This window comes from Daktulosphaira vitifoliae, unplaced genomic scaffold (genome assembly GCF_025091365.1).
Source record: "Daktulosphaira vitifoliae isolate Bord-2020 unplaced genomic scaffold, ASM2509136v1 Scaffold_4, whole genome shotgun sequence".
Taxonomy (NCBI): domain Eukaryota; kingdom Metazoa; phylum Arthropoda; class Insecta; order Hemiptera; family Phylloxeridae; genus Daktulosphaira; species Daktulosphaira vitifoliae.
In genome coordinates this window covers 35,983,489-35,995,987 of record NW_026099575.1, presented here as the reverse complement: position 1 = coordinate 35,995,987, position 12,499 = coordinate 35,983,489, and positions in this window count along the sequence as shown.

Below are 12,499 nucleotides of genomic sequence, written 5' to 3'. Positions count from 1 at the left end.
ATAATACAAAAGTAAAGATATTAAAGGTTTACTAAACTCAAATGCCTCTTTAATCCAAAGAACTGATAATACGTCTTGAAAATTCACTTATTTTTCTTAATGAAACTATTGATGTCTATACGATAACTAGGGTTAAGATTTGCCACATAAATTTTACACATTGATTAATTGTTTTGTAATAATAAAGTTAATAATTTTAAAATAGTAAGATATACTGAATTAAAATTCTGTTTTTTCGATTGTAATACAAAAACGATAAATTATTATAAATTACATTCTAAATTAGATTACAAATAATATTTAGACACTAATAAAGACTTAATATTAGATACATATACCTATGTACATATTTTTAAGTGATAATTTTATCAGAGGGGCTAATGAAAATATCAAAGCAAAATATACTGATTCAGAATTTTAGCACAACGAAGAGGATCACTCCTGTAGTTGTCAGAAAAGTTCACTATGTTAATTAATTATCTTAAATAATTTGTCATTTTGTTTTTAAATGTAAATGCGTTAATTTTTTCGTATATTTATCTTAAATACAAGGTGGCCCACCACTCACTTACAACTTAAATAACTTTTGATCCAGTTAATATTTTTAGCTGATTTTTTTTTTAAATATTAGTTAGACGTTAGGTCTATAGCTATATCTCAATAATTAATTTTTTTACATTTTATTAAAAATATTAATTATTTTTAAATTTTAAATAAAATGTAAAAAAAAAATCTAAGATAGCTATTTTGTAGAGTAGAATTTAAGAAAAATTTTAGTAAAAAAATATCTTATTAATATTGAGTAGTAAATATTCTGTAGCGTTTTGAAGTTTGTAAAAATTTGAATTTTCATGTATTATTTTACGGTATTAAACATTGAAATACGTATTGAGAAAAGGACAGAAGAAAACGCTATCTTTTCATGATTACTGTGTATACATATGATGATAATGTGTATACATTACAAACTTGGCATTAATACCATGATAAGAAATTAGATAAGGCAATTATTACTTATCACTCTCATTCAAAAGTATATTGAAAAGATAGCGTTTTCTTCTGTCCTACAGAATATTTACTACTGAATATTAATAAGATATTTTTTTACTAAAATTTTTCTTAAATTCTACTCTACAAAATAGCTATCTTAGATTTTTTTTTTACATTTTATTTAAAATTTAAAAATAATTAATATTTTTAATAAAATGTAAAAAAATTAATTATTGAGATATAGCTATAGACCTAACGTATAATTATTATTAAAAAAAAAAATCAGCTAAAAATATTAACTGGATCAAAAGTTATTTAAGTTGTCAGTGAGTGGTGGGCCACCCTGTATAATTGTAACCTTTGTGTTGTATATAAAAAAAATTATATGTTTAATGCTATAATAATACCAAATTTTTTAGTTAGATGATTTAATTATTCATCAGTATAATATTTTCTTTAAAAAAAAATTGTTAAATATGTAACATAAATGTTCAGTTAATTCAAATAATTAGGCTGTGCAATGTTCGACTAAACATTTAATGTGAATTGAAGAACACTCTGATAAATACCCTGGAGAGGATGATTTTTTTCTTTCACTACTATCGTAACGTTGCAACTAATGGTGCAACTAAACAAATTTGCATTACCCTACTCAAAAATATCTTTTAAATCATATTTATTATAGCAACAAGATTGCTTACGTTAAGACGGGTTGTTTGAAGTTTACACTAGATCCCAAGATTAATAATTATTTATCGATAAAATACTGTATTGCTTATATTGTGCGAACAGCTAGTTGTTATCTCTACTAGTGATGATAATTTTTTAGTAGCACAATCCAGAAATTCGATAACTAGCACTTTGGTTACTCATAAATGACCAAAAGTAATTATTACATCGCGAGAGAGGGTAGTGTAGTAACCACGTTATGTTTAATAATTGTACTATTATAATTTTTTTTTATTTGAGAAAACATCGTTACTCTCTACCTTAAATGGTATTATAATATATGTAAATACTTAAATGTACAAAATAAAGACAAGTGGAAGGTCGTAGAGGGAGACAAATCGGATAATATTTTCCAAATTACAAACCCGACACGAAACCGCACAATTAAACGGACAACAGTCGGCGGCTGTGTCAGTTACCTGGTATGGTAAATTAGTGGGAATTAAAGGATCAGGTATGTCACATTTTAACGACGGGCATACTGTTTTTTTACACGGTTGTGTAGAATGTGCGGGTCCGGTTAGGTTTTATTTTTTTTTTTTTTGCTGCCAACGCCGTATTAACATGTTCACGAAAATAAAATATAACCAGTTTTGTTCAGGAATAGCGCCTTCCGGAGAAGAGAGAGATACCGAAAAAGATTATAATATTATTATTATTCGTATGGTTGTCGTGCATTGTATGGAGGCGTTTGCTGGTTGTCGGCTGGTTTTTATTATTCCTCCTTTATTATTATACTTTTTTCTTTCCATTTTATTTAATGGGTCTATCTGTCGATTCATCTGGTGCTCCTTGCTTGTACACCGTGTGTCTTGTCCTGCTGTTTTCCGAGTTCTTCTAAACGTCCAGTTATAAATTTCTCGGACAAGGGTGCGGCCGTCTGGAGGCAATAAGTTTTCTAAAAGACTTGTTCGTAGTCGGTGAATAGTTCACATATATACCGACAACTACAGCCTGCAGAGATTTAAACGACAAACGCGTCTACACACACTCACACATACATATTTCGATCACTTTTTTTTTTGCTACACGTTGGGTCTATTTTTTTGTTGATGTTTTTTTTTAGGTCGTTCTTTACTTTAAGCTGATGCAAATTGTCGCCCAATGCATATGCGATAAAAAAATAAAACACCAACTTGCAGGGTATTTATATTATAATATTTGGATCTACCGGTGTTTGAAATCACCCCTGATCTTGAACACCGGTACTCACAATGTGAAATAATGTGGTCGTTAATGTTTCGGTAAAATTGTTTTATTTTTCCAATCACTTAGGATTTGTCAACTTGTGAACATCGTAAAACAACTAACGTAATGCAACGAGCCTTGTAACTCAAATTCACAATGTGTTTTACTGTCATTTTATTGCTTAGTATGCAAATTCAGCGGTGGTTGCATTAGTTAGGTGATAGCAGATAAGTCGACGTGTTTTAAATTAAAACATTTCAAAAATTAAACTATTTAGATGCGTAGGAGATTCGCAAACGTCACTTAAAACATAATATCATGTATCGAAATCGATTGTACTACATTTGAGATTGCAGTACATACAGATTTAAGGTGATTTTATTTTAATGGAATAAACTTAAGACTACACCCGTAAACAACATCTATACATTTTATCTTTCAATAAACTTGTTGGTATTTCAAAATAAATATATCAAAATTCCTACGCGTTTTTACATCCTACTAACTTGTCAATTTTATATAACAGAGTATAGAAAGCAAACAAACTTAAACGATTGTGTACAACAGTACAGACACTGTTATGTTCATGTGTTATGTGTAACGTTTTAATGGAAGGTTTTTCTGTGCTATTCTGATGTTAATTTTTAGAAAAATTCAGCTTTTAAATCATGTAATATTCCATTTTGTTTTCAACTTAAATGTTATATCTTAATTTGTAGAGTTTATTTTGATTTCAATAAAAAATGTTCCTTTAACGTACACAATAAAACATTAAAATTTTATTATTAATCATAAAGTGTGAGTTTTGCTTTCATGTGATTTGTTCAAACATATCAATAACGACAGATTCTGTTTTGTTGAATTTTATAAAACATAAAGAAATATTAGAAATGCTTGGTAACAATATTTCTTTAAAGACCTAGTCTGCTACTTATACGTTTCTTATTAATATGGATGTTTTACCCACAAACATTTTCTATCATAACTGTAACCAAACGATTTATTATTCCAAAGAGTTTGTTTGTTTAAAACACGATTTTTCAAACATGTCTGTACCAAAAATAATTCCTCGTATATTACGAAAAATACTAAAATAAAGTATCGCCTTCTAGTTAAAATACGTACAACTCAAAACTTTCGTAAATTGAATATACTATAGGTGTCTAATGACCACTGGATACAATGATAAGGTTGTTAGAAAAAAAATGTGTGAGTGTAGTGCAAGGTCTAAAAATACAATAAATACACACAGGATTAACCCTCTTTGTTTGGACCAACATTATCATCATCGCGTCGTAGTCGTGGTGTACCTCTATTGTTATAATAGGATCAAGTGGAGAGTGCCTCTGTACGATACAAGACCTTTTGTTTATATTTCTACGGTAACTCTTCTTTCGTATACTTACCTTGTATCTTTTTCTCTATTCTCACTAATACCGGTTTGATCTTATGTTGTTCCATTTCGTTTTTTTCCTTCTCGATGCCGCTATTGCCCATCCACCACCTTTACTACGTTCCTCCTCAACGACGTCCTTCTTATTTCGTGTTTCTCTCTGTGCGTGCTCTACATGCAACGCTTTGCTATCTGTCCTTCTCAGATTTTACTCACTCGTCATTGGCCGAGAAAAGACCGCCTCATTAGTACGAACGTCTTTATTCTAGTGCACGATCTGCCGGCACCTTTCCCCTCTAAGATCTTCTTCTCGTTCGCCGACACTGTTTCTCCTACACAATTGCTTACAATCTGAACGACGTGGCACATACCAAAAGTTATTTTTTTTTTACTTTTTTGCCTAACCGTCCCACGCACACGTTTCCCGTCGTAGTTCTTTTTCGTTCTGTTTTCGACGTGTAATCCACATGAACAAAAAGGAGATGGAAAGTCATCTGAGCCGTCGTTGTCGGAGTGTCGAATGACTAGGCCAGTTTCGATATACTTCTTTTATTATTATTTTTATACGAATGTTTAAAGAAGGTGGTTCCAAGTGTCCGGGAAAGGTAGCGCATAGTCATTATCGCTAATAACGAGGTTACAACCGATTATGACAATATACATGTGGCGACGGGCCAGCAGTAGTGACTTGCGATGGCAATGATGCATCGCACAGTCCAGGAGTTTGATAATGACCGACAACAACGGACACATGAGATGTGGGTTGGGTAGGTTGAGTGTGATAATTGACAAGGATACAACAAATACAATATTGGTAAACTGTTAAATGTTCGACACACATTTTATAGGATGGATTGGTGCGAATAGCTATTGAAAACATGCACGTACATAGTCTCAGAATTAAATCTTTATTTACTACTTCAATTCTATGGAATAATTGATCAGAAATCTTACCAAAACACCAAAATTTTAGTGTTACTAAACTGATTTAGAGCATATAGTTGATAAAAAATATGATTATCAATTAAATGTATTATTCAACAGCTTACTTATCATAGCTGATGAATAATAAATTAACTATATTTTGGACGTGATATTTTTTTAAAGTATTTATATTTAACAATAATTAACTAATTTCTAATTTCATTAGAATTTTTCTTTTAAAATAAAAATCAAGTTAAAACAATTTTACCACAAATTTTATTGGACTATTTCAGGTATGTTAAACTATTTTTTATTGGATTAGTGGGGTTATAAAATGAAAATACAATATTTTAAAACAAATATCGTGATTCATTATTGCCAAGTTGCTAACATTAACATGCTGAGTGATAATCTACAGACATAAGTCATCAGTTTTAATATGTTTTAATAGCTGAGGGCATGTGTGAGAACAGTTTTATATATTTGTTAATAATTGATGAAAACTATAAAGAAGAGCTTCAGGTAAAATAACCAAAAAAAAAAAATATTTTTTAAATATTCATTATTAGTCAGAGCTTCAAATAGATTCGTAGCACTTAGATTTATATACATATAAATGAATAGACTTGTTAAGTTACCGGTTTGGTTGTAAGCATTCGTTCCAAATAATATGAACCCTATAAAAATAATTTCTTCGCCGTGATTATAAATTATCCATACTCTTTCTTAATAAATCTTCTGGGTCCTTCAGTAAATGTATAAATACTTTATTGGAAAATAATAATTATATTGTTGATGGAATACAAATAGAATATGAAACCTCGCAGATGTTCAATAAACAGAAAAAGAGCTATTCTAAAATGATTCATGGAGTTTCAAAAAATTGTTAAGAAATCTCCTGTGGAGAAGTCAAAAACAGGATTGCGTTAGAATTCTCCGAATAGGTGCTGAAATTGACGCACAGGGTTTTCGATAAAGAGATAATATACCTCAGCTGCTGAGTACAGAATGATTCTCGATAAATTGTTCTGATCTCGACCGTTTTGAATTGTGTTATAAACTACAATGAGGTAGTAACTACTACCTTCTGTATGATTGTTATTAACACAATTTAAAACATTTTATCTTGATGTTTTTATGTTTAATAATTTTAAGATTTCAAGTCATAATTAATCAGAAATTATTATATCATTATGAAATTATTGTTTTTTCTTCAGATTAATTTAAACACAATTTTGAATTATAAAAATTATTCAGTTTATATAGTCGCTCAATTTTTATTTAATGGCCTTTATGATATGTAGTTGGTTTTTAAAATAATTAACCTTAAGAGTCTTAAGACTTGCAAAAATAAATTGGGTGTGATACAATAGTCTTCGGTGAATTATCGTCTAAGGTATTGGCGTCAACGAATAGGAGGCGCCCCCGGAAGGCAAATCCTATTTATCACCAATTCATTTTTAGTTCGCATTTATTGTTACACACAAATCCCATGAATTTTTGAAGATGAAAAAGAGTGGATATTTTTTTGGACCGAAGAGGGTCGTGGAAGGATTCTTTAGTGTGTACCGTGTCAAAATTCCCTCTTTAACACATCCAAAAGAGGTTGTTAAAGATGTTATCCATCTAAAGTGATTTGACATAAATAGATTCCTGAAACACACACCAAAACGAGTTTCATGCGTTATTTAGATAAAAACAAAGCGTATTTGAACTACCTACCAAATTACTATTTATTACATTTTTCAAATTAAATTTAAAAAAAAAGTTTTGGAAAAATAGTTGATAATTATTAAAAGTGCGCATATAATGCAAATATTTTAGTGAGAAATATCCTAAATTCTATTAGGAAAAAAATTCAAAGCGTAAATACACAGGTTTCTCAGATCTAATTGACAACGTTATTAACTTTTGATCCAATTATCATTTCGTTCTTATTTTTATTATTTACTAAAGAAAATATATAAATAATAACAATAAAAATATTCTATTCTTTCAAAAAATCAAAACAGTTATTTTTTAAAAATTTTTTCTCAAAAAATTTTGATAGATGGATAATGGTTTTAGAACAAATACTCATCAAATTATAAGCCTTTTGATATATAAAAAGATTATGTAGTTAGGGTAGTTGTAGCTGGTACTGGTGTATGTATACTCTGCCCACGTTCCATACCCACTCTATGCATCAATTGCTTGTAACTTGATAAGTAGTCGTTCTAAAATTATCGTTAACCAAAAAAAATATTTTGTAAGAAAAGAGCTAAAAAAATTTCAAAAATTTGAAAGTAATAAAATAAAAAAAATGTAATGTTCTTTATACAAGGAATAAAAGTTAAAAAATTAAATAAATCAATTTTTTGTGAAGTATAATTTTATCGTTTTCAATTCAAAAGAAAATAGATTTTTTATTTAAATAATTTATCTATTTTTTCGAAGAATTACCTCTTAAATTGTTAAAAATAATTAACTGATTAATTAAATATTATTTGTAAAAAATTATAGAGGGTGGTATCGAATATAATTATTATAGAATATTATAATTTTAGATTTGATATGAGTAATATTAATTTTATTATTAAGTATTTTTTATTCTTCTTTTGTCTGTCGCCACTTATTTTCAGTTCTCACCGGACTGATTTCATTGAACGATATATCAAAAGATCACAAATCGTATTTAGTTGCTATCATGAATTGAAAAAATTGGCATCGTTCCCTGAAAATTGTTGAAATTCCGCCAAAAAATACGATTTTTAAAATCGGTTAACTTTGATAAATTTTAAACTTTAATTTTTAATAATGTTATAACTTTTTGAAAAATGTATGTATCAATACAAATTTTTTTCGAAAGTGGTATATACATATATTATATACATATGTACATTAGGGCTACCCTAATTTTTTTAATTTTGTACATTCACCGGGCTCACTCCCCAAATTTGTGTGTATACATATAAAAAGTGGCTATAAAAAAATTCAGGCCGATCAGATAAGTTTAACCCGTGTCGACTTGTGGTTGAAAATCGGCCAAAAGGTGTAGTTTAAGAGTTTTTAGCTATTAAAACGTAAATTAGGGCTTTCACAAAAAAAAAAAATTGTAAACTAAATTGTAGATCTAATTGTTTTGTATAAATTACGAGTGGGTTCTAGCAGATTTCATTCTAAATCCATTAGTTTTTTAGAAAAACATCAAAATACGTAGTATTTTGTAAAATTGTTGAAATTGCTTAAAATTAAATTTTACAAAATAAAAGTAATTAGTAAAAATGCCATTGAACCGATCGTTTTATTGTTATAGCTGAACAAATTTGATCATATTACGAATAACGAATTAATAATATACGATTTGTATTACTTAAGTCGATAACAACTTTGAACTCATTACGCATTACTTTGTTGCGCTCACACTCTACTCTATATTTAAAAATGTTAAAAAGTATTTTTTTTTAAATTTTTATGACTAGTTATTTTCTTAATTAAACAATGTTTTATTTTATTAGCTAGTTAAATAAGTATGCCTTTAAATAATAAAATTGACACTGTTATAAAGTATAAGGAATAAATTAAAATAAAACTTAAAAATTAATAAATCAAGAAATTTATAAAATTAATAAATACTAAAAAGAATTGTCTTAATATAATTATTATTTATAAGAGTAATCGAAAGGCTAATATTAAAATAATCAAATTGTTTACAATCTTTTTATAATTTTTCGTAAATGTACAATACTAAATTATTTAAAATCAATTTTATACTAAATTTAATTACTTTAATAAGTGATTATTTAGAGTTATACTTGTAAATCTAAATACTTGTAAACAGTATATAAATAAGGAAATACAAGTTCATTATAATTTTAGAATACAATAATTTATTCTAAAAATTAAAACTATTAAAATGTTTTTTATGATAGTGACTTTTATCACCATCAGATGTCAATTATATTTGTTTCAACTATGCGACATTACCACTGCTGTTGTAGATTTTATTAATTAAAATTTTTATTTTTCAAACATGAATAATAATTTATTTATTTATTTATTTATTGTTTCTGATACAGGCATTAGCCCAAAAATACAATATGTAATTGACAGTTAATATACAACTTAAAATTATCATAAAACTAGAAATATGAANATAGTCCTTTTCAAATTATTTAGTAAATCTAATGATTTTACACACAGAAAACAATCACCTTAATATTAATAACGAGCGATGTAGGAAATGTACCTTGTTAACGTCTTATATAAGTTAAATATTATGTGATAATCATTTCAAATAGACATTTAAAAAACCTAATGTTTTTTGATTATTAATAAAATAAATACATTGTACCTATTGTTTGGAGTTGTTTTATAAATTAAGGGAGTCGTGGATTAAGGCTGATATTATATTGTTATTAGTTGCTTTATCATACTATTATAATTTCATAAAATTGACTGTGTAAATCAAGTGATCTCTGTAAGTATTTATTGTGTTTACAGTTTTATTCTTGAAATATGTTATTGCACTATAATAACTTTTTGTTAATATTGTAAATCGGGCTTATCGTTTAAAACACGAAAAGTAACCTTTTAATTCGCATTTTAGCACATTTAAACACATTTGCATATTTGTGAGTCAACATAATCATTATCTGAGAATATTTAGATGCAATATTTTAGGCGTATCAAAGTCGGCTTCCTCATTATTTTTATTTACGAGTAATATTTTTACTTGGAATGTGCAAAAATTGTAATAATAATTTATAGTTTCTACTTTAGGAGTCAAAATGTTTTTATAAAAACATCGAATTAACTTGATTTTTATTATTGAGTACATTACACGATTGACAATATTAAATTATTGACAGATTTCATTGTTTTTAGTAAATTTTAGTTAATCCACAAGTGTTTAAATAAAAAGTAAACAAATAGTTGACGTGTGCATTAAAATGTTAGATGATGATAATTAGAATATTACTTTTATAGTATTTATAGTGTAGATTTATTCACTAGATTATAAAATCTTATGGGATATAAAATATAAATTATTCGAAATATAATTATGAAAAGCATTTAGTTCTTCAATTATATTTATAAACTTGAAATAAATTTAAAAAAATTACTCATATTATTTTGTACTTACTAAAAGAATGTGTTAATTTTTGTATAAAATGAAATATGGAGTATACCTTATAATTAATCTTATTATGTTAAAAAATGTATGTAGTTTAACTTAATTATACAATAAAAAAAGTAGTATTTTGAGAAACTTCCCTTCCAAAGTGGTTGCATCATTTTTGCATACTTGAGTGCTGTGGGTTTGTTTTGATTTTAATGTTATTATTTTTGTTACTTTGTTATTAGTTTGAATTTATAAAACCAAATATGACACTTGATTGATTTATTTACTGTAACAGTTTTGTAGGCATAAATAAAACTGTTATTTTAATTGTACCACATAATTTAGCTGTTTTTAAGAAATCATTTTTTGGCTTTTAGCATGATTTTACTTTTACTCTATTGGGTTAACACAGTGTACCAGAATAACGCAAACTGTTGGCGCCTCAGGATACTTTAATACACACATACTAAGTACTTTTCAATAAATCTTGTAGTTCTTTCACGGGAAGTAATATCAACCAAATTGCATTGTCTGTCTTAACTTATTTAAAAAGCTTTATCTAGTATTCTATACATGTTAACAACATGAGTTGAATAGTGCAATTAATTTATTCATAATTTGAATGAAAAATTTAGAACTACATCCTTTTTTTAAATTTACGAAGGCTTTGACAAATAAGGTCATTAGTTGGATAACGAATCTATAATGAAGTAATATTATTTCCATAAAAGTTAAAACTTCATTACTCATAAATAAAAATCATATGATAATATTTTATTGATACCTATTTAAGTTAACATTGACAACGACTTCGGCTCTCTTACTCTTTGACTTGTATTATGGCTTAACAAAATTTCCTCGTAATTGTGTTATAATTAATTCAGATAAGATAATTTAGTCGATAATCTAAAACAAGCAAAATCAAAAGCTATACTTAAAATGATTTTTAAATTTAATGTCGACTAAATGCGGGTACATATTGATTGAACATAATTTATCAGCTAAATACATTTTAAAAATCATCGCCAGAATTTCAACATATTTTCATCCCCTCCCAGTAAATATAACATTGTGGTATATTTAAATTGCATTGGCTGTACCTATCTAATTCTGAGAATATAATAATATAATTTTTTATCAAAGTATACCCAATTATGTTACCCCGATTCGCTCATATCAATAGTTGTATTCGCTTAATGTTCCCATATAATACATTCCCTGCATAAAAAATAACAAAAATTTATGTGCGTCATCATTTAAATGATCTTATCTGGGATTCTATTCAAACATCAAATTTGTTCTCGTGTCTTGAGAGATACCTTGAATTTCTAAAATGCTTACCAGTGGATTCTTCATCGGAAATTTTTCATTAAATTGCAAAATTGTCACATAGATAATATTCAGCTGTTAGTATGTAATGTATCATTATTCGTATTTTATATTTTAGTTGATTAATTTGTAAATAAATAAGAGTAGATACGTCATTTTTTCTTTTAATAGAAAGTTATACTAAAAGCTTAACGTAAAAAAAATAAAAAGTTTTCAAGTCGTTATTATTGTAAATTTTATCTATATTTATAAAATTTACCACATTTAATTAGTATATATATGTATTATTTTTGGACAGCACTAAAACTTAATACGTGAAATATGTTCAATATTTATAATTGGCTTTTTGTGAAATTTAAATAGGGACATTTAGTTAAATAAAATTGATTCAATATTAATAAAGTTTTTTTTAATATTTAATTTATCAAACTACAGTTCGCAATATCCAAACGTTTTGCTGAAAGTTGGGTCTATACAGAATATTAATGATCGTATAAATGAGCCCTGGGCTTATATCGTATGGTTCAGAAGGTCACATCACTTGCTCGTAGTGTGAATATATAATAATAGTACAGATATAGACGGTAAATTGCGGGTGTTATTGCAATTCAAAATCGATTTTACACTCACAGTGTATATAATGTATGCGTGTAACTTGTAAGGTATAAGCTTGGGAATGGTTATTTTTTATTATAAAGAGGAGATGCGTGTATGATGTTTTACACGACCTAGTCGAAAACTCTTCGCACTGTTGTTGTTGTTGTTATTATACGTACTATTAAACTCTTTACGAAACTCGTTAAAAAGAGGTGGAATAAGAAATTATAATATAATATACAAAA